Source organism: Zalophus californianus, chromosome 9 (assembly GCF_009762305.2).
Source record: "Zalophus californianus isolate mZalCal1 chromosome 9, mZalCal1.pri.v2, whole genome shotgun sequence".
NCBI lineage: Eukaryota > Metazoa > Chordata > Mammalia > Carnivora > Otariidae > Zalophus > Zalophus californianus.
In genome coordinates, this window is record NC_045603.1 from 72,449,359 (window position 1) to 72,476,783 (window position 27,425).

General features: G+C 36.7%; 2 long non-coding RNA genes across 2 annotated transcripts in view; one reads left to right on the forward strand and one right to left on the reverse strand.

Moving 5' to 3' along the window:
- Nucleotides 1–25,059, forward strand: part of LOC113921479 — a 94,393-nt gene extending 69,334 nt beyond the window's left edge. The window contains exons 7-9 of the long non-coding RNA XR_003519702.2: nucleotides 5,716–5,906; nucleotides 22,864–22,992; nucleotides 23,813–25,059. This is a non-coding gene — a long non-coding RNA (uncharacterized LOC113921479). The remainder of the gene's footprint in view (nucleotides 1–5,715; nucleotides 5,907–22,863; nucleotides 22,993–23,812) is intronic.
- Nucleotides 13,139–19,310, reverse strand: LOC113921480. Its single transcript, XR_003519703.1, has 3 exons — nucleotides 18,978–19,310; nucleotides 18,674–18,848; nucleotides 13,139–14,005 (listed from the first exon to the last, which is right to left on the reverse strand). It is a non-coding gene; the product is annotated as an uncharacterized LOC113921480 (long non-coding RNA).
- Nucleotides 25,060–27,425: the final 2,366 nt, after the last annotated feature.

Sequence of the window (27,425 nt, forward strand, 5' to 3'; positions counted from 1 at the left end):
AAGGGTTAGTATACAAAGAGTTTAATGGCATTCTGATTATCAGTTCACGGTCAGCAAGTTTCAGGATTAAACAAAGTTTCATCTGTACATACCATGTAAAGGAATAAGTTTTAGAAAAACAATTTTCAGATCATCATATCATAAAAGAATGATTTTTCAGGGTGTGATTTAATATATTAAGATATAGCCCAAAGATTTTTGGGGTGGGAGCATGAGATACAGAGTATGGGGAGGGAGAACTCCAAGAGTGTCGTAGGAGAGTATGCAGTTCGAAAAAATCATATTAGAATTGTAATGACTTTTGATCAATATATTCAATTTTCTTTGAAAGTTAATACTGATGATGAAAATAATAGACGTGTTCCATGTTCCAGGCAAAATGCTAATCACTATAAAAGTATTATAACATTTATTTGCCACAATAATACTTTGCAGTATAGCTACTCTTAGTGTCTGCATTTTAAAAATGAGGAACTCAAATATGGAGGTATAAGCTCACAAATCTAATTAGTGCTTAGTATTCAAAAACAAGTGTGTCTGATTCCAGATTCCATATCCCTACACATCTCACTGAACTGTTTGCTTGCTAAATAACATTAAAGGAAATTATAGGGTCCCTATTTTATCAAATAGCATTTTACAAAAGGTGGTTTTTTTTTTTAAGTTAAGTAATACTGCTATACTCTTAGTGAAAAATGGAAAGATGTTTTCCTACCTACTGATAGGAGTAAATCACATTGCTTAATCACATAAATTTCTAGATGAATATAAAAACCTAAACTGCCATTTGATTTGCATGAGTCTATGACCTTAGTTCATTGCAGTGTAACTAAGAAATCTTTAGTCAATCAAAACATTAAAAATGGGGGGGTGGGTTAGCCCAGTGATGGATATTAAGGAGGGCACATATTGCATGGAGCACTGGGTGTTATATGAAAACAATGAATCATGGATCACTACATCAAAAACTAATGATGTACTGTATGGTGACTAACATAACATAATAAAATTAAATTAAATTTTAAAAAAAGAAAAAAAAAGAAAACCAAAAAAAAAAACAACCCATTAAAAATGAGGTATATTTGTTTCACATAAATTATTTGTAAGAGGAATATGTATAGCCGTAGTGCATTGCTCATAATTCACTTTTAATGAGCTATTTTGAATCATGCTAAAGATGACAGGCAGTGTCAACTGTCACTTTGATTTAGGAAATGTCAGGTATCTGTGAGCTTCATTGACATGCATGATGTGTGACTTATGAAAGGTTTTAGAAAGATTTTTGTCATCCTTTTCTATACATAATAAATGTATATGATTGTATTCTTGGAAATGATTGCTTGTTTAATAAATTAGGAAGTGGAAATATCTACCAGAACAAGAAGAAATAACTTTCAACTTTTACAGTATAGTCTTTTTAGTAGACATAGTGCTTTTTTTTTGCTCTATTTAAAATAGTCATACTAGCTCTAAAAAATTAGCATGAACACCACTGACTACTGCCTTATGAAAATAAAGATTTTTGTGAACAGCTATGGCATCCCAATACAGCTGCACAGAACTGAATAAATTGTCTCAAATGGCAGTTCCCAAATATCAACAGTAATAGCAACAAAACCTCATATCTGGAAGAAGCATCTATAATTCAATTCTAACCTCAATAGAGTCTCATAAATCCTTATTGATTAAAGAAATAAATATATCATTTTTTCCAAAAAAAGACTTCTGCATATAAATGTTTATTTATTTATTTATAACAACATCTTAAAAATCAGTATCATTGCAGTAGTAGCCTCTGATGAGGAACACTGCTTGACAAAGTACGTGTTTTATATGTAGCCCAGGTGACATGCAGGATCTCCAGTCCCCCTAATGTCTGAATCAAATTTCCTCCATCATCCCATTCCATGCCTGTATCAGTATAAAACTTTTCTCCAATTTTCTGGAAATTACCTAGGTCTAACATTTTCTTGGTCCTTCTGGCTTCTAACTTTTTGCTCTTTGAATTAGCTTAGCTGATGGATAACCTTTCCACCTGATAATACCACTTCTGTTACAGGTCGTGTTAACCCAGATATGAAACTCAGTCATTTATTATGGTGCCACAAAATAAGAAAATTAATAAAACATGTATGTATGTGTGGTATAATTTACTAAATTTGGGGGAATGAGAGGGTAGGAGAGACTTTACATTAAGGAAAGATCATCATCTTATATCTAATAATAGACATCCTGGTTAGTAAAAATACGTCAGACATCTTATCTACTGCTGGGGATTTTTCACTGCTACCTCACTGCAAAAAATTTTTAAAAACCCAGCTTCATACTATCCATTTGGCTCCTTTCTTATCTTCTCACTTCTGTCTCATCTCTTCCCTGTCCTCCCCTTCCTGAATTGCTCCTGAGACCTCCAAATTCAGCAAGAAATAATTTATTTTGTCTTCCCCTGAGTACCCTAAAAGAACAGAGCATGAATAAAGCTGGGTTGTTTCATCAAGAAGTCAAATTCCAGGGAAGCAAGAAGGAGGTAAAAAGAAAATGAGGGGGATGGGTTGGCCTGGTGATGGGTATTAAAGAGGGCACGCTCTGTGGAGCACTGGTGTTATGCACAAACAATGAATCATGGAACAGTACATCACAAAAAAAAAAAAAGAAGAAGAAGAAGAAGCAGGGAGGGAAGAAAGGAAAACATAAAGGGGTGCATTACTGACCTGGCTGTAGTCTTACAAGGAAACACAACTGAAGTATCACAGGACACATGGACTTTTTGCATCTCCAAATAGCCAGGGGATGGCAGGGGCAAATATATCTGCAGGATCCTTTCCACTGCCTGTCTCTCATTGATCAGTTTGCTTCTGATGGGGCATTACATTCTGGGCACTTGTGGTGTTAAACACCAATATTCTTCATCAGATACACATGTAACAATATTACTGACTCTCACCAGATGACTTTACCACCTACCTCAGAAGGATTCTGTCAAATTCCTATCACCCAATTTTCAAATCTATCTGCATTCCTTGTAATCAAAAACAGGGTCTGGCAGAAGGTAGGTAACCAATAAATATTTTTAAAATAAATATGCACCCACTTTTACCTCCCCCATCATGTAAAATGAAGAAATGGAAGGGTCTACCTGTCTCTTTATGTCACCAACCTTCCCCTCCTTACTGATGGGTATTTAAATATGATATAGTGTCTAGTGTCTCTCTGTTTTTTTTTTAAACTCCCTTCAGCTTTACACCCACACTCCCACAGCTGTTTAGTAGTATAAATATCCTATAATTTATTTATCCATTCTACTGTTGGCCATTTGAACTGTTTCCAGTTCTTTGCTATTAGTGATTCTACAAATATACTTGTGCATGTTTTTTAATGTGTGTGTGTATATATATATTTGCATGTATATATATATGTGTATATATACACATATATACACATATATATGTATATATATATGTATATATATGATTTTCTTCAGAAGAGGAATTACTGGGTCACTGGGTAAGCACATCCTCAACTATACTACGTAATGCCAAATTGTGATCCAAAATGGTTCTACTCTTTACACATCTACCAGCCACGTGTAAAAGTTTCCATAGCTCCACATCATCATGAGTTGATATTCTCAAATTTTTTAGTTTTTGCAAATCAAATGGATGTGCAATCAAATGGATTGTATCACACTTTGGCTATAATTTGCATTATCTTTATTACTAATGAAGTTGACCATCTTTTCATGTTTATAGGGCATTCTTTCTTCAGTGAGGAGCTTGCTCAAATATTTTGTTCATTTTTCTTTTGAGTTCTTTATCTTTTTAGTATTGGTTTGAAGTTCCTTATATATTCTAAATATTAACATGTTTTAAGTAAATTTGCTGCAATACCTTCTATTTATGATTGGTTTTCACTTTCTATATGCTGTCCTTTGCTATATAGAAGTCTTATTTTTAATGTAGTTGAATTAATCAATTTGTCCTCTATAATTTGAGCATTTTGCTCCTTGTTGAGAAATCTTTGCTTTGAGATCATAAAGATATTTTCATAGATTGTTCTATAAAAGTATAGAATTCTCCATCCACCTATAATTTATTTTTGTTTATGGGGTAGGCAGTTTCCAGGACCATCTCCAAAAATCCCTGCCTTTTATTCATACCCTTGTGTGTTATCTCCCAACATTGAATAAGGCTAACCTGGATAATAAATAGGACACACAGAAATGATGGTATTTGGGGGCACCTGGGTGGCTCAGTCAATTAAGCATCTCCCTTCGGTTCAGGTCATGATCCTGGGGTCCCGGGATTGAACCCCTGCTCAGCGGGGAGTCTGCTTATCCCTCTTCCTCTGCCCCTCCCCCTGCGCTCTCTCTCACTCGCTTGCTCTCAAATGAATAAATAATTTTTTTAAAAAAGAAATGATGGTATTTGACTTCTGAGCCTAGATAATAAAAAGCATTGTTGTTTCCATTTTGCTCTCTCCCTCTTGTATCACTAACTATGGGAGAAGCCAGCTGCCGTCTTGTGAGAACACTCAAACAGCCCTATAAAGTAGTCTGTGTAGTTAGAACTTGAACCCTCTGGCCGAGAGCCAGTGAGAAACTGGTTGATAACAGCCATATGGATAAGCGTCCTAGAAGCGGATTCTCCTGTCTCAGTCATGCTTTCAGAAAGCTATAACACTTGGCTAACATTTTGACTGCAACCTTATGAGAGACTCTGAGGCAGAATCACCAAATAAGCTGCTCCTGAATTTCTGACCTATATAAACTGTGTGAAATCAGTATTTATTATTGTTTGGATCCCTACATTTGCGGCTACTTTGTAACACAGTAATAGACAATTAATACATTATTACATAAGGTAGCTTTTCATTTTCAATATTTTTCATTTGCATAATCAGTTATTCCAACCTAATTTATTTTGAAAGCCCTTTCTATCTATAGTTATCTGCAAGAGTAACTCTGTCATAAATAAAGTTTCCAGTTACACATGGATCTGATTCTGAACTCCTTATTCTATTTCATTGGTCAATTTGTTTAACCTTGAGTTAATTCTTCACTAATTACTATAAATAAATGGATGAACATCTATTTACTTTTGAAGTGACAAGCATGCCCACCTATAATTTATATAGTTCAGATACCATTCTACTTAGGTATTCGATATCCTCATAGGTATTTTTCCCCCACAATAAGAAGCACTGATGTTTCTGATTCTTAACCTCAGTAGGCCACTGATAGAGGAATATAGGATCTAAAGGAAGAGCTTCAAGGTGTTGGAACATGGCATCTTATATCAGCTTGTCTTTTCCTCTTCTTCTTTACAATGTTTGCCATGTGTAATTGAGCTCTCTTGCTATGTATATTCAGCTCAACTTACTGTACTTCATTGACGCCTTCACAAACCTTTTCATGTGTAAGGATAATACAGTTATATCTTTTTCTAAAGTTTGTTTTATTGATGTTTGTGTGGTAGCTTTCTTTTGTTTGCTGTAAAGATCAGCCTCTTGTTCAATGGAAAATATGACCAAGAAAAGTTTTCAGAAATTATATTAGGGCCCCATCATCACTACTATCATTGTTATTCCCACTGTGCATGGAATTTATTAATATTTCCAAATGCTCAACCCTAGACTTCTCTTTTCATTGATATTTTTAAGTCTCTTAAGTACCACGTCAATTTAATAACTTTTTTTGTTCTTTTTTCAAAACCTTAGGAAGAAACTACATGTTGGAACTGAACCAACAATATGTGTTTCTTTCTGCGGATCAGCACAATTTTGTAAGAGCTAAAATGATTCAAGCAGATGTTCATCATGGGACTGCCGGCAAAAGGACTGAGAGTCACAAAGATAAATTCCAATCCAGTGTTTGGAAATCTCCCCACCACACTCAAGCGTCTTTTGAAGTAGGTATCAGATTTTTTTAAGTACTTTTAGAGAGCTTTTAAAATTTCATCTAAAAATCACTTTTGAAATCTGCAGTACTATTCCTGGAAATATATCTTAGATGGACTTGAATAGAGCAAGAGAGTAGATATGGATCTTTATTTTGTCTTTTAGTGGCTCACTTATAGGGAAATATATAGGGCTCTCCCTCTTCTAGTCATAGCTTATATCTTTTTTATTTTTTAAGATTTTCTTTATTTGAGAGAGAGAGAGAGAGACAGCATGAGCAGAGGGAGCGGCAGGCAGAGGGAGAAGCAGACTCCCCACTGAGCAGGGAGCCCAACACAGGGCTTGATCCCAAGACCCCGAGATCACAACCTGAGCCGAAGTCAGACTCTTAACCGACTGAGCCACCGAAGTCCCCCTAGTCATAGCTTATATCTTACCACCTATCTTTAAGTCCTCTTCCACGGGGTGCCTGGTTGGCTCAGTCATTAAGCGTCTGCCTTCGGCTCAGGTCATGATCCCAGGGTCCTGGGATCGAGCCCCGCATCGGGCTCCCTGCTCGGCGGGAAGCCTCCTTCTCCCTCTCCCACTCCCCCTGCTTGTGTTCCCTCTCTCGCTGTGTCTCTCTCTGTCAAATAAGTAAATAAAATCTTTAAAATAAATAAATAAATAAATCCTCTTCCACTCACGTGCAACATAACAGCATATCCTAAAGTATGTCATGCTATTTCACATCTTTGTGACTTTGCTTACGTTGTCCTCTTTCCCTAGAATGATCTCCTCAACCCCCACTGCCAAAATCCACCAGGCAAATACATATATATTTTCAGATTTAGCCCATCACCTCCTAGAAAACCTCCTCTGACTGCCATTCATCTCCCACAGGCAAAATAACTTACTATCCTTAGTACTCCCTCTTTCCACTCTAGACTTTTCTACCTGGTTCCTATAACACTCCATTGGCTTGTCTGAATTTGTGGTTCTCACTCAGCAATCATAAATAATTTGGAGGCAAATTGTATTGCCCACCTTTGGATTAGTAGTACCTAGCAGTGCCTGACTTAAAGTATGACCTCAGTGAATTTATTATAAAGAAGTGAATGAATGAATGAATGATTGCCTGCATCTGCATCAGGGATTTAATACTTGATTAGTAAAGGTTTTAAATTTTATCCTCCTATATTTTGAGATTTAGAATGGTGTTAAATGAATTCAGTTACACATATTAGACATTACTTTGTCCTTTTCATTTGTCCCTAGCACATATCAGGTAAATAATCTCTATAAAGTTTAAGGAAGCATATTGCAATATATTGTAACATAGAAAAGGCATTTCTAAAATATTATAGTGCAGACACTTTGTTTCCAATGTTTGACATAATGCTGGAGCAAAACTTAAAGAATCTTGAAAAGAAGGAATATTTAAATAATGACACTATTATAATGTACCCTTTATATGCTTGTAACTATACCGTGTTCTTTAAATATTTTACCTCCTTTTATTTAATAGTCACAACAAGCCTATAAGATTTGTTGATATTTTTCTTAATGTGCAGATAAGGAAATTGAACCCCACAGAGATTAAATAAATTTCCCAAAGTTTACAAGTGACTTTGACTCTGGTCTTTTGCTTTTTCCTTTTTATTTTTCTTTTCCCTTTTTTACTATGGCAAGTACACTTAACACAAGATCTACCCTTTTAACAAAATTTTAAGTGTACAGGATAATATGGTTAACTATAGGCACAAAGTTATAGAGCAGATCTATAGAACTTAATCATCTTTCATACATGGAACTTTATACCAGTTGAATAGCAACTCCCCATTTCCCCTGCTCCTAGACTCCAGAAATACCATTCTGTTCTTCACTTTGACAATTTTAGATACTTCATAAAAATGGAATCATGCAGTATTTGTCCTACCGAAAGCCTGTGTTTTAATTTACTAACTTTTTGAAAAATAACAACAATAAACTGTAGCATGTTAACATAAATAACATTTATGAACAATAACTATATTTTCAAAAAATTAGTTAAAAAGAGTGGCATAGTTTTACTTATCACCACAATCTCATTAAAATGTGGGAAAATTGGACAGCCATATGCAGAAGAATGAAACTGGACCATTTCCTTACACCACACACAAAAATAGACTCCAAATGGATGAAAGACCTAAATGTGAGAGAGGAATCCATCAAAATCCTAGAGGAGAACACAGTCAGCAACCTCTTCGACCTCAGCTGCAGCAACTTCTTCCTAGAAACATCACCAAAGGCAAGGGAAGCAAGGGCAAAAATGAATTACTGGGACTTCATCGAGATAAAAAGCTTTTGCACAGCAAAGGAAACCATCAACAAAACTAAAAGACAACTGACAGAATGGGAGAAAATATTTGCAAATGACATATCAGATAAAGGGCTAGTATCAAGAACTTATCAAACTCAACACCCAAAGAACAAATGATCCAATCAAGAAATGGGCAGAAGACATGAACAGACATTTCTGCAAAGAAGACATCCAAATGGCCAACAGACACATGAAAAAGTGTTCAACATCGCTCGGCATCAGGGAAATCCAAATCAAAACTTCAATGAGATACCACCTCACACCCGTCAGAATGGCTAAAATTAACAAGTCAGGAAACGACAGATGTTGGCGGGGAGGCGGAGAAAGGGGAACCCTCTTACACTGTTGGTGGGAATGCAAGCTGGTGCAACCACCCTGGAAAACAGTATGGAGGTTCCTCAAACAGTTGAAAATAGAGCTACCCTATGACCCAACAATTGCACTACTGGGTATTTACCCCAAAGATACAAATGTAGGGATCCGAAGGGGTACGTGCACCCCAATGTTTATAGCAGCAATGTCTACAATAGCCAAACTGTGAAAAGAGCCTAAATGTCCATCAACAGATGAATGGATAAAGAAAATGTGGTGTATTTATATACGATAGAATATTACGCAGCCATCAAAAAATGAAATCTTGCCATTTGCAACGACGTGGATGGAACTAGAGGGTATTATGCTAAGCGAAATGAGGTAATCAGAGAAAGACAAGTATCAAATGATCTCACTGATATGAGGAATTTGAGAAACAAGACAGAGGATCCTAGGGGAAGGGAAGGAAAAATGAAACAAGACAAAACCAGAGGGAGACAAACAATAAGAGACTCTTAATCTCAGGAAACAAACTGAGGGTTGCTGGAGTGGAGCAGGGTAGGAGGGATGGGGTGGCTGGGTGATGGACATTGGGGAGGGTATGTGTTGCGGTGAGCACTGGGTGTTGTGTAAGACTACTGAATCACAGACCTGTACCCCTGAAACAAATAATACATTATATGTCAATAATTAAAAAAATGTTTGAACTATTGGGAAGCATCAAGTTCATGCTGATAGACACCAATTTCCCAAAATTTCGTGCTTCCTTCAAAATCAAAGTTAATTATTGCCAGCGAATATTTCAGTTGTTTTCTCTGAAGTAGCAAATTACTTTGTTCATTTTCAAGAAAATATTTGCCAAGTCTGAATAGTTATAGTTTGCCTATCAGTGTTCTTTTAATGATGTTCTGTTCAGTAAAAAAAGGTGGCAGGTTTAACCTCCAACTCGCCCAAATGCTTTTTTTTCTTCAAGACAACCATCATACTTTCGTAAACAGCAGAAGAGCTTTATGTGTACTTCCCATTTCATAATACAGAATTATTAACAAGAATGTTCTCTAGAGGGGCGCCTGGGTGGCTCAGTGGTTAAGCGTCTGCCTTTGGCTCAGGTCATGATCCCAGGGTCCTGGGATCGAGCCCCGCATTGGGCTCCCTGCTCAGCGGGGAGCCTGCTTCTCCCCTGTCCTCCCCACTCATGCTCTCTCTCTCTCTCAAATAAATAAATAAAATCTTTTAAAAAACAGACTATTTAGTTATTATTTTTATTATTATTTTATTTACCATTTACTATTTATTTATATTTTTGATGTGAGTTCGTGGTTGTGGAGCATACAATGGCTACTCACAGAGTCTGGTGCCCCTGTCTTGATTCATACTAAGGTGCCAGCATGTTCCTTCTTACTGCTTTTGCCCCATCGGTACATAAGTTAACACAGTGAAAAAGACGAACAACATCTTACTTATCGTGAAAATAGTTTTGATTTCATGGACCCCTGAAAGGTTCTTGGTATTCCCCTGGGGTTCCTTATACCACGCATTGAGATCTACACAACAAGACTATTGCCATAGTCTTCTACCCACCCTTCTATAATCTGTTCTCCCCATAACACTCTAAATCAGATCATGTTACCCTTCTGTACACAACCTTGCATGGATCTCATCCTGTGCAGTGTAATGTGGAATGTCCTCACCTTTCTATCTCATTTCCTACCACTTTCTCAGTTGCTCACCTTCCTCAAATCCACTGGCCTTCTTGTTCTTGAAAGCTTTAAGTGTACGCCTCTTCGGTAGATCTTTACACTCTCTATTCTTTCGGCATGGGACATTTCTTAGGCATTTTCATGACTCATTTTCTTTCTTCATTTAGGTTTCTGCTTAAATATCACCTTATAGAAAGGCCTCCCCTGACCACAATCTATAACTGCACCTCTGTCATCTTTTAAACCCTTAGCCTGCTTTACATTCCTTTTTGCCACTTATTTGTTAATTGTGACTCCCCCACACACTCTCAAATATCAACTACCTGAAACCAGGAATTTAATTCTGCTCACTGGTGTTTTTTTTTTTTTTTTCATTGCAAACAATGAAAAATGTTTGGATGAATCGATAAACTGCATTCTAATAGACGCACCAAGGTAAGTTCTTAAGACAAGAATATATTTGCCTCACAGAAAAGTAACTTAACATAGTGTTTCCTAAATAAAAGCTCACAGATAGACTGTATCAAATTAACTCAGTATATTTGTTAAGCACAGAATCCAGCTTCCACCCCCAAAGATTCTGATTCAGTCAGTCTAGGATGAAAAGAGAGACAATGTATACTTTAAAATTCCCCAGGTATTTCTGAAGAACTGTCAGTTTTGGGAACCCCTTTCCTAAACCAACATGCTAGTGTCTGATATAAGGCATTAGTTGGTATAGGATTTATATGAAAGGCAGCTAGGTAACCTGCTAAATCATCATTCAGATTATTCAAATTTCTAAAGATCATGATTATGAAGATGGCCATAAAAACACATAACTGTATAAAAAGCCACATAAAACAGAATGAAATAAATTTTCGATATTTAAGTACAATATCAATACACAAAAATCAACTATTTCTATGCATTAGCAATGTTCTGAAAATGAAATTAAGAAGGTAATTCCTTTTATAATAGCATCCAAAAGAAAAAAGTCCTTAGAAATAAATTTAATAAAAGGAATGCAAGACTTGTATACACTGAAAAATATGAAATATAGATAAATGGAAGGACATCCCAAGTTCATAGTTGGGGAGACTTAATATTGTTAAGATGGCAGGGTCCTCAGAGCTGATGTATAGTTTCAATCCAATTCTTCTTCAAAACCGTCTTTTCTACAGAAATTGATGAGCTAATTCATATAGAAATTTAAGAGACTCAGAGCCAAAATAATTTTGAAAAAGAAGAGCCATGTTTTGAAAAAATAGCCTTTTCCACAAATGATACTAGGACAGCTGGATATCCATACACAAAAGAATGAAGTTGGATGTCTTCCTCACCATACACACACAAAACAATTCAAAATGGATTATAGCCTACATTTATGAGCTAAAATTATAAAATCCTTAGAAGAAAATATAGGAGTAAATCTTCGTGGCCTTGGGTTAGTCAAAGTCTTCTTAGATATGACACCACAGCACAAATGACAAAAGAAAAAATTGACACATCAAATGGAATTCACCAAAATTAAATGTTTTTTGCTTTAAAGAATACCATCAAAAAAGTGAAAAAACAACCCACAGAATGGGGGAAATATTTGCAAATCATATACTGATAAAGAACTAGTCTTTCTTCATATGAACAACTATTACAACTCAATAACATAAATAATCCAATTTAAAACTCAACAAATGATATAAACATTTCTCCAAAGAAAATAGGCAAATGGCCAGTAAACATGATAAAAGATGCTCAAAATCATTAGCCGTCAAAGGTATGCAAATCAAAATCATACGGAGATATCACCTCTAAATGACGAGGATGGCTAAAATAAAAAGACAATAACAAGTGTCAACAAAAATGCAGAGGCAATAGGACACTCTCACATGGCTGGTAGGAACTTAAAAGGGTGCAGCCACTTTGGAAAACAATCTGGCAATTCCACCAAAGGTTAAACATAAAATTATCAGCAATTCCACTTCTAGGAAAATGCCCCCCCCACAATGAAAACATATATCCATGCAAAAACATGTACAGTAATATTCACAGCAGCATTATTCATAATACCCAAAGAGTAGAAACAACCCAAACGTCCATCATCAGATTAATGGATAAACAAGATGTGATATATCCCCAAAGGGGATATTATTTGGCAATAAAAAGGAATGAAGTACTGATAAATGCTACAACGTAGATGAACCTTGAAAACATTACGCTAAGTGAAAGAAGCCAATCAGACCACGTGTTATATGATCTCATTTGTACGAAATACCCAGGATAGAGCTATAAAAAGTGAAAGTAAATCACTGGTTGCCTATGGTAAGTGGGGGCTTAGGGGAAATGAAGTAACTGCTAATGAGTCTGTAGTTATGTAATTTCTTTTGGGTCTGTTATGGCAACCTAAATGGACTAAGATAAACCCCATGGCTCAATATTTGGTTTCTAAATCCTAAGTGTGTCAAATGTGTATTCTTGCCGACCATGTTACCTTCCAAGAAAACAAGGAGAGGAAGCTTCCAAGGAGAGGGATCAGCCTTTTGGTGAATGCCTGTGTTTCCTTTCATATTTTCCTTGATTAATTTATGAAAATTTACATTCTTTTTAAGTCATAGTCCTCATTAGCTACGGGGCTTAGGGGGGCATAATTTTAAAAAGATATTTTCTAAAAGTACACCAACAGAGGGTAATAGAGGTGGATAGGGACATTCATTCTTATCTGACCTTTCTCTGATGTGCTCACATACTATTTCACACTCAAATACCCTTTCATTGCAACACCAAAGTTTCTGATTCACTCTTCATATTTTATTTTCACAATAAAGAAATTGTCCAACTTAAATAATATTAAATTACATAGCAAATGACTTTTTTATTGTGGTAAAATATACATAACATAAATTTACCATTTTAACCATTTTTAAATGTACAGTTCAATGCCATTAAGAGCATTCACATCATTGTGTAATCATCATAACATGACTTTTATATAAATAATTCAATGGAAAATTCAAACATGTAATCAAATCTACACAGTAACTTTTATTATTAAAGTAAAATCATACTTCTAATAAAGGGCGCTATCATAAGGCTTCAGATGAACTAGTAACCCTATTAATAAATTCATGACATTGTTATTTATGGAACCATATTTCAAATATATTTATACTTGTAATTTCCTTTTATGACCCAAAGATTTTCATCCAGATTTTGTATCGAAAATAAATTCATTGATGCGTCATGAGACAGACTGCATATTAAGTATATTAAATGTCAGGCTTGTTATTCTAGTTTCATTTGGAAAACAAACTCTTCCATAAGGCATGGACAGATGTTGGTAAGATACTAGCAGCTGTGGCAGAGAATACATTTTCATTAAGTAAGAATGACAGTGTTTTTTTTAGTGGGTAAGATTATTAATAGCTCTTTGGAAGTATTAGACAGAAGTTGTTACAAGATATTTTAAGATAATCAATAACCCGTCCACTGTGTTTCTTACTGTGGTGCCAGATGCTGCTGTTTGTTCTCTCTTGACAAGACATCAAACTCCCAACACCATGTCTACCTGACCATAGCAGACAGGTCACACATAGCCATCCACTTGACTAAGAGGATTATCTAATTCAGCCTGAATTTCTTCAGTTTGTCCTCTCCTTTCATGTCCTTCCTTCTTTAAGCTTGGTCTTTTGTCCATCCTTAGGAACTTGCTATCAATCATTTTCTCTTCAGTGGATTCATCTTCAGATTTTGTAGGTTCTCTCCCCTCAGCATTTTCATGCTTTGAAAATAAAAAAAATCAAAAATCAAAATCCTTTTTCTTACCTCTCCTATGTCCACCCTGCTAATATTTAAGATCTCTAGTGCACTTCATAGCCCGACTTCTTTAAAGAGGACTGACATCCCATCTTCACTTTCTCACCAGGATTCCCTCTCTCATCTAGTAGAATGTGGCTTCTACTGAAATGCCCATGCTAAGACAACAAAGGCCAAAGGATACATCTTGTTTTCTTACTTGACCTCTCTCTGCTTGTGATGATTTTATGGATTCTTATTCTGGAAACTTTCCTGCAGTGGCCTATGTGACACTATGTTCTCTTAGTTCTCCACATTTCTCCCTCTTTTGCACTTTCTCTCATGGACTTTTCTTTCCCTGTCCTCTTCTCAAGTGTTGATGTTTCTCTTGTATCCAACTCCTTACTAAACATCTATAATTGGACAGCACATCTCAAACTCAATTACAAAATTCAATTCTGTATTTTCTCCCCAATCTTCCACTCCTTAGATGTTTTCTTATCTCAGTGAAAGGCACCACCGTTCACCCAGTTGTTCAAGTCTGAGCACCGCCCTTGACTTCTTTTCCTTCCCCTCCTATACAACATCAGCTACTGGTCCCGTCAAGTTGTCCCCCTACCCCGTTTATGACTAGTCTCCCTCATCATGCTGTGCCTCATGTTCAGAACTGGTTCACTGCAATAGGTTCCAACCAGTTGCCTTGTCACTCACTTTGAATCTCCATACTGCTCCAGAGTCATCTTTCTAGTTTTAAAATCTGATCATGTCACACCTTTACTTAAAAATCCATCAGTGCCCCTCAGGGCGCCTGGGTGGCTCAGATGGTTGGGCATCTGCCTTTGGCTCACGTCATGATCTCCAGGTCTTGGGATTGAGCCCTGTGTCTGTCTCCCAGCTCAGCGGGGAGTCTGCTTCTCCCTCTCCCTCTGCTCTTGTGCTCTCTCTGTCTCTCTCTAATATAAGTAAAATCTTTAAAAAAAAAAATCCATCAATGCCTCTCAAAATAGAGTTTAAACTTGCCTCAAGATTCTCATACTGTTTCCCACTTTCCACTATATCCTCCACTCCCATGATTCCCAATAATCACCCTTCACTCCAGCCAAATGGAATTTATTAGATTTTCTCCAATATATAATGCAGTTTTCCTTTTCTTAGAATATCTTTCTCACTTTTCCCTTATCCATTAAAAATAAGCTAGAGTACCATTATCCCCGCGAAGTGTTCTTTGTTCTTACCCCCCCGGCCACCTCCCCAGGCATAACCTCACGCCAACTTTGATACCCCCCCATTTGTTCACCTAAAGCTGCCTCTGCATACCTTTTCCTAACTCAGCTTATTATCAGAGTAAATTGTAATCCTAGATTTGTTTTTATTTCCTCTATTAAACTGTCAACTCTTGAGGGAAAGGAATATGCTTCACTTTCTTCTATGGTCCTAGAACTAAGTATAGTATTTGGATATAGTAGTGAGCAAGACAAATCTGTTGAATTAATGAATACAAAAATGAACTGAATCAACTAAACTTGTTTTGCCTTAAATATATGGCCAACAATATTATAACATAAGAACCCAGAATTATTGCCCTGCTACTCGAAATGCTCCTTTATAAATTGAACCTACTAACTACTTGGGTTTGAGTTTGGTTAATTCTTAGGCAAGAAGGCTTAGTGTACTACAGAAGTCATTTCATTATATTTTAGACTGTTTCATCTTCTTCATTTTTGCAATCTGTCATGTATGTATACTCTGATGGAAAAAATACTTGAGCTTGACTTAACATTCAGTTGGTAAATATTTGTATGGGCATGAGTATAAAAATCTCTGGCCACCCGAATATCCTGATCCAATAACAGAGCAAAGGGACAAGAGCCTTTCAGAAGAGTTGATTACACTGTTTTAACGACAGGGGGCTCCTGTCAGCAGCTCTCAGGCAAACACCAAATGCTATGGTTGGTTTATCTGCTTATTGTTTCCTTGCCTCCGGTGCCTGACAATGCTAAGTAAAGAGTAAGAGCTGATCATTTTATTTTATATTTACATAGAAATTTACATTTTAAAGGACTCATTTGTTGATATGTCAATTTGATTTAATCCTCCTGAAACTTCAATGGTTCTAATAAACAAAAATGCAGATTCATTTTGCTGTCGCTAAAAGTTAAAATCCTCTTTTGTTTGAAATTTTTTGTCTGAATATTTTTTAAGAAAATTTTCATGTTTCAGGTTTTTTTTTAATTTTAGTAGATGGTCTATCTTTTGTTTTATAGTGCCTTTAAATGAGCTTTAAATTATTTATTTTCTATTTAAAGATCTAGGCATCATTCAGGGAAATATAGAGTTCCAGTCTTAAGTATTCCAATGTCTTCTATGACCTTCAGCTGCAAATTACTTCTATGACTATAATCTGAAGACTGTTGTTCTTTGTTTATCACAGGATGTGTTTTTCCCAGTTACTAAGATAAAATGTCAAGTCACTACTTCATTTTGAAGTTGCTCCTTATTCTTGCAATGCTGTTATAAATATAATATATATAAAAATATATTTATGTATATAAATATAATTTTTTCTTTAATGGAAGGAAAACAATAATTGTTATTTCCAGGCTTTAGAAATAACTTTTTCCCCTGTCTTATTCTTGAACCTAAACCTCTGAAACCTACTGAACTTATTCTTACATGCTATCTACTCTTGATGTCTTCATATTCCCAGGAAGACTAAACCAAGAATGCATATATAGTAGAATTTATATTCATATTGTAGCTTCAGCCAGTCACATATAAAGACTGTGTGACTGGACATAAGTAGTTAAAATAGTTGGTCAACAACTAGTTTTTGACTCCTTCTATGGGCTGGGCATGGTTATAAGCCCTGGAGTAGAGTAGTGAAAAACAGTACTACCATTGATATGTTACAGTCATTGAGAATGACCAATAGTGTTTTACATGAAGTATCTTGGTGTCCATCATTCTGTTCAGAGTGACACCTTAAGTTTTATACCGATTTTTCCCACCTTAGTGTTCCTTTTACCCTTAATTCTTTACACATTATTTTAAAATTCTTGATTTGTATGTACATTTGTATGACACCTTGAATCATTATGCAATGAGGTGTGATATAAATAACTAAATACAACTCAATGCAAAAGTACATCTTCAGCACAAGTACAAGAAGTCACTTTTTCCTTCAAGTGAACAGGAAATCAGCTTTCCTTTGCCTCAGCTCATTAGAGAATGAAAAGCACTCCTAAGTCAGAAATGAGAAATTCAGCACCAAGGAAGCAGAGATGGAAACCATTCCTAGAGTAATCAGTAACACACATTTTGCAGAGCAAACTTTTTAGGAATGACGCTTACATTTTTAAAAAAGAGTTAGTATTTAAAGTGAACCTTGAAGAAACAATCAGCCAAACCTAGAATGTGGAAAATTCTACAGGACAAAAGATCCAATTTCTTCAATAAGTAAATAGAAAGAAAGAAAAAGAGAGAGAGAGAGAAGGAAGGAAAGGAGGGAGGGAGGGAGGGAAGGAAGGAAGGAAGGAAGGAAGGAAGGAAAGAAGGAAGGAAGGAAGGAAGGAAGGAAGGAAGAAAAGGAAGGAAGGAAGGAAAGAAGGAAGGAAGGAAGGAAGGAAGGAAGGAAGGAAAGAAGGAAGGAAGGAAGGAAGGAAGGAAAGAAGGAAGGAAGGAAGGAAGGAAGGAAGGAAGGAAGAAAGGAAGGAAGGAAGGAAAGAAGGAAGGAAGGAAGGAAGGAAGGAAGGAAGGAAGGAAGGAAGGAAAGAAGGAAGGAAGGAAGGAAGGAAGGAAGGAAAGAATTGCTACAGATTAAGAGAGTCAGAAGATATATATTGACCAAATATAATGGTTAATATTGTTACAATTCTGACTCCAATAAACTAACTGTAAAAAGACACTTCTGAGACACTTAGGGAAAACTAAACACATATTAGGCATTAGATAATATTAAGAAAATATTATTAACTGTAGGAATGTGGTAATGAGATTATTCTATTTTTCAAAAGCCTTATATGTTAGAGATATATATATAATATTATAGATGAAATGTTATGTCAGATATCTGCTTTAAAATATTCCAGATTTATTTAATTTATTTGTGAAATAAATAAGCTTCTCTGTTTAAAAGTAAGTGAGAAAACTAAAGCATACCTTGAATCACAGTAAATTTCTAATGGAGTTTCAATGAATACAAATTACATTCTTAGGACAGGTTTTTCCAAAAGTAGCAACTGAGTAAAAAGCATATTTGAGAGTAATTTATTTGGGAATGTGATCCCAGGGAACAGCAATTGAGAGTCAAAGAGAGTAAAAATGGGGAAGAAGAGAAAGCCAATAGAGGAATGCTCACTGAGCTGGCTACCACTTTTGGATGGCGGGGATCTCAGTCCTATAAAGAACATCTGAAAGCCTCAGGAAGTGCACCTCAGAACCATCCACAAGGGAAAGAAAAGAGAAAGGATTTATCAATCATCTCCCTTCTCCATTGGTCAAGGGCTAGGCCACAGGGCATTAACACCTCTGTACTTCTTAGTGACAGGAGCATGAATGCGGAGAGAGTTCTGTCATATCTAATGACTGGGCATAATAGAAGCCCTCCAGCAGGAAGAAAGAGGTGCCCAGGGTTGGCCTGAGGCAATGTACTCACAGATTTCACCTGAATGAATCTGGTTGAGGACTTCATGGGAGCTAGGCTCCACAGCTAAAATCAGAATAAGAGGATTAGGAGAGGCAGGCAAGAGCCCGTTCCCTGTGTCTCCTTTTCCCTTCAAGTAAGTCCAGTGAGTTACAAAATCCCCTTCAATATGGTGGCAAGCTGGAATCTGTAAAGATCAAATGTACGAAAGTTAGTGAAACAAACTGAAGTCCCCCCAAATGCTGCATCTGATTCCAAGGCCATAGTAGATATGATTTATCTCCTTTCTCCACTGCCAATTTTATAATTCTCTTACCCTAGGCCTGCTGGCCTGTGTTGTTTGCCTGCTGCGGTGACCCAGACTTTCATCTCCAAAGAATCTGCGCCCTTGATTTCTCTGTGCTTATCAGGCTGTGGTCGTGGCAATTTTCCATCCACAATTGTCACCAGGCATGATGGCACCAAGAGACCTAGTGAGCAATCCCCAGACTCTCTGTATATCTCCCTGCCTTCATTTTGTAGCAGGAAACCTAGTTCCTCCTGATAAAAATCAATAGTATTAGCAGGAAACCTAGTTCCTCGTGATAAACATCAGTAGTAATTACCACACTGGTGTAGGAAACAGAACGCCACAACGACCACTGGTGCGTGTTCGCTCAGACTCCGAGATCTCTGAGAAAACTCGAGATTGCAAGGTTAAAAATAACCCGAAAGGATCAGAGTGAAATGCCCTTGGAACGTGTGTGGTCAGTTCTAAAGTACGCAGCGGAAGATGTTTTGTAGATAGGAAGCCAGGTGCAAACAGCACACTGTGCCCTTCCCTCTTTGTTCCCTTGCCCTGTAAATTCTGTTTTAAAGATTCTTACGTGCTTGACTAATCCTGGGTACATGGAGGAATGTGCCTTACTCCGCCCCTGCTGTAAATCATTATAGATCTATATCGCTGTAGCAGGTATATAAGAGTATGGAACATAAACCTCGGCACCTCGGGCTGTTTGCTCGGGGTCCCCTGTGCCTCGCTGTACTGTTGTCTCTTTTTCTCAGTTCCTTCGCCGCTCCAGGTCCCCGACTCTCAGAGGTCGACACGCCGGTACAAAGTGCCTTTCTTTGCCTATCATTAGATTTCAGGACTCTTAAGTGCTCAAACGTAACAACGAACAGATTACCAATAAGATACTTAGAATATAACATTAAATACGGTAACAGAATACTGATCAAAGTCACAAACAGTCTAATTACCATTAGCAGGTGACATGTTTTACTGTTGTAAACTTGACCCCAAATCATCAATCACCTTAAAATACAAAAAACAAAACAGAAACAGATGGGTGAAGGTGTCTCAAAATACAAGATTAGGTTATACAAAATTTTCTTCCCCATGAACCATCTCAGAAAACTCTAATTCCTGTCTTTCTTTCTTTCTCTTTAAAATAGTTTATACTTTCTCTCATTCAATAAGAATTTGAAGGGGATGCATTGGATTAATAATTTTTAGCAAGTGTGGACAGAAGTCTGAGAGATTTTATTTAACAGAAAAGTAGTTTTATCTACGTCGTTGGCTATGCCTATTCTAGATGCATTTGCTTATTCAATAATAACACAAATTCCTTCATTTATCATGTGCATCTGTTGTGATAGGTTCTTATATTAATTGGCCGCAAGCCCCACAATAATGCTGCAAGGTAGGAAACTGAGGCGAAGTAATTTAGCAAAAATCAAATACCTAAACCAGAATTCCAATTCGAAACCTGTTGCTTTAGGTTGTTTACTAATCTGGAATAGTAAAAGGAATCATTCAATTTACAGTTGTAAATATTGTGGGAAAACTGTTTAGATTTGGAATCTTTGGATTGTCATTTTGTGACTCCAAATTAAGAACAGAGGTGTAATGAGGAACAGAGAGGTAATTCACAGCCTGTTGCTTTCAACTGGCTGCTGTTGTATTATTTCATCATACGCAAAAGCAGAAGTCCATATATAGTTGTCGTGGGTTGTAAATCAAGGTGCCTCTACCACATCTCTAGGAGTGTCTAGATATCTACCACAGTCAAGGAGTTGTTATTTGACTTAAATTCAAACAGTCACATTTTCTCTCCTGAAATTGTGATATATGAGTGAAGTGACACAACATGGAAAAACAGATGGAATATACTCATTCCTGGGGCAACATTCTTACAACACAATCAAGCAGCTCAGACAGCTCAGCCTTTGGATTATGTCATTTCCCTGGGCAGCTCTTTAGTCTTCCTCTAGATTTTGTAAGGCTATCATGATCTCCTTCCAATAAACTTTTCTTCTTCTTCCTTTGTAGAGTCAGTTCCTGTTCACTAGCAATCAAAGAACCCTAAATTATATACAATTACAACAAAGAGTGACCATTTCTTTCTCCAAATACCTGTTGTATTGTCAGTCCACACCACACAATTCAGCATCACTGTTCTCTAATTCCGCTTCAGTATAAACTACTTGGGCATTTCTATTATTATTCTATATGACATAGCACAGGGCTGTGTACTAAATTGATGGAGAGACGTAAAAACAATAGTAATGGCTACAATGGATACAATGGTAAAGGGTGAGGTGTTGGGAAAGTCAAGGATAGGAAATGAACATAAAGCTCAGGGAGTGCCAAAGCAGTTCTTAAATCCTGCTTCAACCTACTCATGACTATTGCAAAAGCGCCGTTCTCCATGGGACATCAATTCAGACTTACAATAAGTACACAAAAAAACAATCATCTTGGGCAGGTCAGCTTGTGCTTACTCAAAACTGTTCTGTCCCATGAGTGGAAGAGCTGGAATCATTGGGTGCCCATAGAATAATGAGTCATGAACACATTTTCTTGCACACATATATAAAAAGTTACATAGAATGGTATTCTCATCTTTCACCAGCAGTAATGATTGTTGAAAATATTAAGGAAATAGCCAGAATGAAAATATAATCTCTTATTATATACTGTAAATGTAGTATTTTGAAGAGTATAAAAAATGTAGTAGAATGGCTTATTTCCCTCAGCTTACAGAATATAAACAATTTATTTCAGAAAAAAACCTCAGTAAGAAAGGGTGATTACTTTTAGTATATTGAATTGTTGAAGGAGTGTTTATTCTATGGCTGAAGTCATTCTGAGATATGAATTCAGAGCCTTTGTTGATTGTTCACAAGGCATGGCTGTTCTTAACCTGAATACTGAGAAAACAAAAAAGGAAGAAAAACCCTTTAGGAAAAATGTTTAGATTTTTAGAAAATTGTTATTCTTTTGGTTGAATAGTGTAATGTCCACTCTTTCCTGTTTGCTTTTATCCATATAAATGCATGCCTCTTAGCAATTACCAAGGGTGACTCCATTTCAGAATAGTCTTATTTATTTTAAGATGAATTAAACATTACCTCACTATTCCTACCACGCTTTCCTTCATTCCCATAATTTTCTTTGAAACTTATCTTAAAGTCATGCTATTATGGTAAAATACATAAAGGATAACTAAATTAAACATGTCTTTGAAATTTTTGCATAAAGAACACTTTCTGAAACGAACAATTGTCTGTGAAGTCAATTTTGAAGGGCATTCATAAGCTAACTCTACCTCCTACAAAACTGCATAAAAAAAATCACTTGAAAGGTTAATCCAGGGAGGTGTAAAGAAATACAAAAAGTGAAAGCAAAGATTCAAGAAACAAGGCCAGCAAAGTCTTACCCAGGAAAAGTTTTTTTTAAAAAAAATCTAGAGAGAAATTAAGAATATCATAAGATGTTTGGAAGATTCCCCTCAAAGTAGGAAAATTTAATGATACAAGATTACATATACTTCTTTAAGCATTCAACCACATTATTTGATTCAATAGAAAATATAATTTATATAGTAATATTGTATTTGCTGTTTACCAGCTTTTGGAAAGAATCTGCAAAGAATAAGAAACATAATTTTGGGGACTGTCATAAACCTTGATTATTGATATAATAACACAACAGCATGACTAAAACCAGAAGGTAAATGGGGAAAAGAGAAATTTGCAGGTAGGGTAGGCATGCTTCTGAGTAGGCAATCAATAGATACTGTCTAATGTTGGTAAATCTAAAAATGGCAACCCAGAGTGAATTGACTCTGAAACAAATAAAGCTTAAGCTTTGGGAATCTTAACTTGCAAGGACTAGGAACACTAACAATTTTGTAACTGTGTGTTTCTTTTTCTTAAAGGTGTATCCTCCTTACTGTATAAATTTGAGGCCCCATGTAACCTGGATCCACACGGAGACCGCTCCCAGGGCTTTGGCAGAGACCTATGCACCTGGAGGACCCTGTCGCTAAAGTTCCTCTAGCTGCAAGGTAAATACAAGTTTGATGATAACCACCCAAATAACTAAAAGCAGAAATCATTGACCCTCCTTACTCCTTGGGGATGGTCGTGGTAGAACTGGGAGAGGTGGGGAAGAAGGGAAGAGGGCCAATTCTATTTTTCATTTTATAGCCACTAGTGTGGTTTTATCTATTTATTAACCTATAGATGTATTGTTTTTAAATAGCAACGATTGATTTACAGTTTATTAGTCAACATGCACTTTCCTCCTTGGTGTATACTAAAGCTATAGACTGAAGGTGAAAGATAGGGCTGCAATGTATATGTGATTATTTAATACAGTTTTTCCATGTCTGTGCTAACTATCCTTATCTTCTCCTTACATACATATTTATTCTGGGTTCAGTGCCACCGTCTAAGTTAATAGAAATTCCATATATGAAAGCAGCAGTGTGTGAGATAACAGGAAATAAAAACATCTGGCATTATATTCTTGTCCTTAGGAAGAGCAGTCCCAGAGAGCATCAGTGATGGCCTTTTCTTATCAAATAGATAGTATTACCAATAGAACACCTAAAAATATAGGAACACTTTCTTCTTATAAAAAGTTTTCTCATAAATGGAATCTTATTCTTTCCTGAGACGCTTTTAAAAAAGAAAAGAAATTCATGGTTCTCATCATAAAATTTCTGCAGCTTTCTAATAAAAGGATTCTGCTCTTGTAAATAGTCATATTGTTTAAGGCAGATATACTTTGAGCCTGCAGTAGAGTAAGAAAACAACTGATTTATGGAGATATTTCAAAGTCTAATGAACTACCTTGCCAAGATGAAGTGTTGCATTTTGCAGATAATTAGACTGTTCTTTACCTGCCATTGAAGGAATGTCACTGTAAGCAGACACGAACTCCATGGCAACGTGTAGATCAGCACTTTCTCTGTCAATACCTGGGAAATGTCATTTCTCTGAAATTCTGCTAAGGAACTTCTTCTCAGGAACAGATTAGACAACTAGTGACCAAGGAAATGTGTAAACATGTTTAAACTGAAAAGCATTATTGGGTCAGCCAACTACTTAAGAAAGAACAGCCTTGGCAAATGACGGAGAATGAGAGAGGAAGACGTACAAATTTCCTCCCGGCCTTGAGATGAGAGCAGCTTGGCTGGAGGACCCCAGCTGGGAAGTGGGGAAGCCTGACTGCTCTCCTTTCACCCATGTCCTGGACAGCTCTGCAAAGGATGGCGAAGTATCAAAACAGGACCTGATTCAATTACCTGCCTTTTGTTTACTTCCAGTCGAATGGTTAATATCAGCAAAAGCATTTTTATTACTTTATGGATATGAATGTAAATTTGGTATAAAAGACTGGCAGTTGACAAACCTGTTTACCTGGGAGTTTAGGGATGATTAATCCTTGGTGCGTGTGTGCATGCATATGTGTTTTAAATATTCCATTCTCAAGTTTTTCTAAGAAAGCCTACATTGACATTTTTAATACCAACTGTGAAGGATCGTGAAAAATTAGGCCATTTTAAATGAAAATAAATTCAGAAATGGGAGAATTACATACGAGATGGTTAAACACTGCATAATGAATAATAAATTAAAGGGAGCTTATTGGTTAAAAGAAGTTGGAAGACTGAAGAATCTCCAAGGTCCACTCAAGTCTATGTTTCCTTGAGCAACAAAACAAGAAAAGATTGAGGAAATTCAGAAGCAAAAAAAAACAGAGTTCAACTTAAAAAAAAATTCTAAAGTGCTCTTCAAAATATTTCACTATAATGACATAGAAGGCTATGGTGTGCTTGATAGGTAAATGGTGAAAATGGTGATCTGTTTGTAAGGAAGCAAAAAATACATGCCTTAGGGAAGTTGTGGAACCGAAGAGAAAAATGTAAGAATACCTCGGCAAAAATATACATGGGTGGAACATCATTAGAAGAATTATGTTAGAAGCAGGCATTTAAAAACCCCAGAGAAATGGATGATAGGAGAATTCACAGTAAAAATAATTAGGGGCCTCTGGGTGGCTCAGTGGGTTTAGTTAAGCATCTGCCTTCAGCTCAGGTCATGATCCCAGGGTCCTGGGATCGAGTCCCGCATTGGACTCCCTGCTCAGCGGGGAGCCTGCTTCTCCCTCTCCCTTTACCTCTCTCCCTGTTCGGGCTCTCCCTCTCTCTCTCTCAAATGAATAAGATTTTAAGATTTTATATCTTTAAAAGTAAACAAATAAAATAAAAATTATTTTGAACTAGAAAAAGGAATAATTTTATGCAACAACGTGGATGGAACTGGAGGGTGTTATGCTGAGTGAAATAAGTCAATCAGGGAAAGACTTGTATCATATGACCTCACTGATATGAGGAATTCTTAATCTCAGGAAACAAACTGAGGGTTGCTGGAGTGGTGGGGGGTGGGAGGGATGGGGTGGCTGGGTGATAGACATTGGGGAGGGTATGTGCTATGGTGAGTGCTGTGAATTGTGCAAGACTGTTGAATCACAGACCTGTACCTCTGAAACAAATAATACATTATATGTTAAAAAAGAAGAAAAAGAAGATAGCAGGAAGGGAAAAATGAAGAGGGGGAAATCGGAGGGGGAGATGAACCAGGAGAGACTATGGAGTCTGAAAAACAAACTGAGGGTTCTAGAGGGGAGGGGGGGGGGGGGCATGGGTTAGCCTGGTGATGGGTATTAAAGAGGGCACGTTCTGCATGGAGCACTGGGTGTTATACACAAACAACGAATCATGGAACACTACATCAAAAACTGATGATGTAATGTATGGTGATTAACATAACAATAAAAAATTTTTAAAAAATGAATAATTTTAATTGCTATACATTCACAAAGTGCTAACAAGAGCAGAATGCCCTGCGAGAATATTAAAGAGTAAACGAATGATTTGATATCATATTCTAGAGTTCAAAAGATCAAGGGAAGAGAAGAAAACATCAAGGAGGATCAAAAAATTTACTAAAAGTTTATCAGTGGAAGACATTCATTCTAGAAGATTTCATAGATCCGCCCCTTCTATTTCTCTAAAATCATCTTATTCTCCATTAATTTCCCCCCACCACCACCCTCCGCTGTGTTCTGGTCTCATGATCTGCTTTTACTTGTTTTACCATGACAAACTCTGCCCAACCTCATGTCCCCTGATGATGCTGTTTCCTGTGCCATGAATGGTCTTCCTCCTACTGTGCTTGCCTAGCTTTTTTTCATTTTTAGTTTTAGCTTAAAATATTATCCTGGCCATTTATATTTCTTATTAAAGAAAACACAAAGCATCCCAATGCTACTCCATGGTTATTGACTGACATTATTTTTTATATATAACATACATATATATATATGTGTGTGTATATATATATATATACATATATATTGTTTTCTGCAGAACACATACCAAAATTTGCAATTATTTTATTTTTTAAGACTAGAAATTAATTTCAAAGCTAGCAGTTAAGCTCAATAAGGGAAGGGACTGTATCTCTCCTTGTCACTGCTGTGAGCCCACGACCTGGTAGGGTAATTGGCGTATGAGAGGCACAAGATAAACAATGGTTGATTAATGATTTGATCAACTGATGGATTAATAAACAAAACATGTAAGTAATATGATGTAAAATATGTGGAATATGGAGACAAACATCTGTTCTAAGGTTACCTTTTACAAACATAGCATGTTTTCCCAACTCTTTGTGAAATTCTGGCTTAATTTAGACCATAAACCCACTGTGTAGCTGCCAGAGATTATGGAGAACAAGTATCTGGCCTTTTAGAGGCCTCCACCAAGACTGGCAGACTAGCAAATATTCCAAACGTCAGAGGGGGAGTCAGATACTAAGCAGACAAAGGCCTCCAGAGGTATGCTCACAAGAGCCAAGGGTCTTCATACTGGGATTGTGTACAAGGTCTAGAGAAGAACTCTAGTTAAGGAAAACAAGTGAATTTGTTCACCAGTGATTATTGAGCTCCTGAGTACCTATTGAGAAACTACTTTGTGCCAAGGTTGCTGCCAAGTCCATAGAAGACAAAGAAGAATAAAAAGCAATCTCCACTTTCATGCAACTCAGAGTCTAATAGAAGAAACACACATGTATACATATATAGTTCTCTGCAGCCTTGAGAATTACATTCTTGAAAATTCTCTGACAAGATAATTTGTAGGCTAAAAATGTAAGAATTTAAGAGACAATAGGAATGTGGGACAAAGTTCATAATGAAAACAAGAAAGTCTTATTAAATGTGAGATTTTTATACCCTTAAGAGCAGTCTCTCTGGGGCACCTGGATGGCGCAGTTGGTTAAGTGTTCTCCTGGGGTCATGACCCCAGGGTCCTGAGATCCAGCCCTGTGTTGGGCTCCCTGCTCAGCAGGAAGTCTGCTTCTCCCTCTCCCTATGCCCCCCACGCCACTTGTGTTCCTGCACTTGTATGCTCTCTCTCTCTCTCAAATA